This window comes from Schistocerca serialis, chromosome 9 (assembly GCF_023864345.2).
Source record: "Schistocerca serialis cubense isolate TAMUIC-IGC-003099 chromosome 9, iqSchSeri2.2, whole genome shotgun sequence".
Classification (NCBI taxonomy): Eukaryota; Metazoa; Arthropoda; class Insecta; order Orthoptera; family Acrididae; genus Schistocerca; species Schistocerca serialis.
Genome location: NC_064646.1, coordinates 395,569,301 through 395,572,722, shown reverse-complemented (window position 1 = coordinate 395,572,722; position 3,422 = coordinate 395,569,301). Strand labels below are relative to the sequence as shown.

At 40.2% G+C, this 3,422-nt stretch overlaps 1 non-coding gene across 1 annotated transcript; it reads left to right on the top strand.

Moving 5' to 3' along the window:
- Positions 1 to 1,290: 1,290 nt before the first annotated feature.
- Positions 1,291 to 1,363, top strand: Trnav-cac (transfer RNA valine (anticodon CAC)). Its single transcript has one exon. It is a non-coding gene; the product is annotated as a tRNA-Val (tRNA).
- Positions 1,364 to 3,422: the final 2,059 nt, after the last annotated feature.

Genomic DNA, 3,422 nt, shown 5'->3' with positions numbered 1-3,422 from the left:
AAAACGGGTATATGTTTTTGTATAAATCATGCAGTATTTAAAAAAATCACCTAAGAGCATTACCACATAAATAAACATTTTCCTACCTCGAGAAAAAAAATTCAGGAGTGAAACGGTTAATCACTCGGAAGCCAACTCCCAAGTCACAGTTGTGTTTAGCTTAAAACAACGAGTTTGGTTAAGGTTTGAAGCCCCTCTTGATGTTTTTCCGTGTTTGCGATTTAAAAATTGGGTTGTTTTGCAAATCAGCGATACGCAAATACAATTAATTTATTTTTTAAATAATGAAATAAATTGTGTTTACATAAGGCTGATTTTCAAAACAACCCAAGCTTAAACAATACTAGTTGCACCCACTAACGCGCGCTGCATACTGTTCCGTAACGTGTCCGCAAGTCTCCATGTCCGTATGTCTCCGGACACCGCCTCCACAGCTGGTTCATATTCAACAATAGAGTTTTTGCTGCCTACTTCGCTACAGATACAACTATTTTTAGATCTAGAAATTTAAATATATTTTGTTCCAAACTACTGATGATGTTTTATATAAATAAAACGAAACGCGTTTGGTGACGAAAATACGCAGCTTTTCGTAGTTGTGCAGAAGAATTTAAAACACCTTCAGTAATTACAAAGCAGGTAAGGATACTGGCCACTGAATTTAGCAGCTACTAAACTTTACTTCAAGGACATAAAGATGCTTCGCTCAAAGCAAGGAAATAAAAAATTCCTGGAAAGCGATATTTCCTCGACTCGCAGGTGGCCGCGAATCTGCTGGTTATCATTGTCTGCTACTCGGTATTCTTGCTACAGAATTGTGGTTTTGTAGTATTTCGATTCGTTTATCTCATACAAATGTAGAGTTTGATCTTGATGAGTGACAGAAGAAAACACCCCAGTCTTCTAAAACCATTTCTGTTCCCTTTCAGACGTTGGAGCTTTCCATTGTAATTACGGCCTGCAATATAGCGGGTACTGTCATTAGAAGAAAAGAACAATTTCCGACGACAGCTGCGCCGCAGAGTAGCACAATCTTCGTAGCTTCAGTTTTGGTCCCGGCCACAGAGAAGCTCGGTAACAGTGCCTGGGACCCAGCGCATGCGCAGAAGTCCCCAATTCTGGTCCCAGTAGGTGGCTCCGTTTGCGCCGCCACTGCTCGTCCGCAATCACTGCATGCATATGTGTTTTCTCTTTGAACGGAAAAAGCCCTACCCCTAGTTAAGCGATATCAACGGTATTCTTTCTTTTGAAAACAATTAATTGGTAAAAGTAACAGACATTTACCAACTGGTTTCCGTAGTGTAGTGGTTATCACGTGCGCTTCACACGCGCAAGGTCCCCGGTTCGATCCCGGGCGGAAACAATTATTTTTAAAGCCATATTCCAGTTTATAAACTGTGTTACCTGAAGTCCGCGGCACGTAGGAAGGCGGCCCACTTTTTATCTGTTCTGCAGATCCCCCTTCACTAGCCACTGGCAGCCAATAATATTCATTCTCTTTCCGAGCGGCTAGCAGCGAGTTATAGCTAGACAGCGAGAATCTTGCTCCTACATGCTGCACTGTTGCCATACTTTGTGACAACCGAATTATTCATTCAACTTTATTTTTAATTTTTTTCTTGTAGCAGTATAAGAGTGAATGTGTATCTGTGAAAGTTTAAGACCTATTTTTTAAAAAAATCCAGGTGAAGGCAATAAATGTGAAGTGCTTCATAAGCAGGCGAGGGGGACTATTTACCGCATTTATAACTTCTTCAAACATGAATTTGAAAGCAGGTCTTCTACTGTTGGCATTTGAAGATACAAGAATGTACTCCAGAACCATGAGGTGTCGGCAAGAGAACTGTAAAGAGAATTGTAAACGAAAGTGTCAGAGCTTTAGGAACTGTAGAAAAAGTTGGTTTCGTGTCTCCTGAAAAGCATCGAAATCGCATCCTGCTTTCCTGTAACACAAATGGATGGTTTTAACAATGATGTTTTAAAGTGTTCCATGTGAATGATAAATGCCAGACATCAAAAAAACGTGTTACAGATATGCAGGAGAAAATTAGCTTCAGTGGTAAGCGCTTCGTCAATGTAAAGAATTTTAAAAGACGTTGGTTCCTGATATGTTAAATAGAGAGTTTTTAGTTGAAAGAAGTGACATAGATGCAGCACGAACTACATTCCATATAAAGATTCACAATATAAGAGAAAGGAGTAGTTCAACAGTGTATTACCTTGATGAAACATGCGTCAATTAGAATCATTCCAGGAAGATCTGCTGGAAAATGAGTGATGGTACAGGTGGTTCTGAGGCTTTCATAGGAATAGGTTCACGGCTAATTATTCCGCATGCTGTCCCTTCTTCTAGTTTTGTTTCTGAGAGTGAACTTCTATTTATGTGTAAGAAAAACAGCAGTGACTACCATTCGGCAAATAAATGCTGTCAGTTTCAGGACGTGATTCATAGTTCTTGTCATACCTTGCTTCGAAGTCGGTCCTAGCCAGTTACTGTATAATTCAACTGTTACAGAGAAAACACCAACTATAAACACCAGAAAAGCTGATATTTTTACCTGGCTTAAAAATAAAAATATTAAGCACCGTATAAACCAGATTCGTCCCGATCTCCTGCAGATCGTTAATTTATACAAGTCACATGCCAGAATGTACAAACTTGACTTCCTTGCACTTGAATGGGGTCACACAGTTTTGTGTTTACCCACGTGTCACTGTCAGTGTAGCCCTATTGAATTAATTTGGGCAAAGGGTAATACTAAGTGGAAGAAACAAAACATTCAAGGTAACATTCAATGAATCGCTTGTGCATGAGGCAATAGGCAACATCCCACCAGTAGCGTGGGCACAGTCTGTGCAGCATGCTGAAAAGCTTCAGAAAGAATAATTTGACCGAGCGAGGTGGCGCAGTGATTAGACACTGGACTCGCATTCGGGAGGACGGCGGTTCAATGCCGCGTCCCGCCATCCTGATTTAGGTTTTCCGTGATTTCCCTAAATCACTCCAGGCAAATGCCGGGATGGTTCCTTTGAAAGGGCACGGCCGACTTCCTTCCCCGTCCTTCCCTAATCCGATGAGACCCTTGACCACATTGTCTGGTCTCCTTCCCCAAACAACCAAACCAAAAGAATAATTTGACAGGGACGTGATGATGGATATAAGCCTTGAACCTATCATCGTAAATTTACAATCAGATTGTTCGGAAACACATTCAGATAGAAGTTACGGTGGTATTTCGAAGTAGACTTTGGAACAAAGTAATAATATTGCATATTTTTAAAGACTTGTGGTTTAAAAAATGTGTTAGTCAACATATTAGTTGCGTACACAATAATGAGAACTTCCTAGACTTTTTGATTAGGACTTTGTATGCTTTTAATTATGCATACTGTAATGTTCAACATATTGTCCAAGGAGAAGT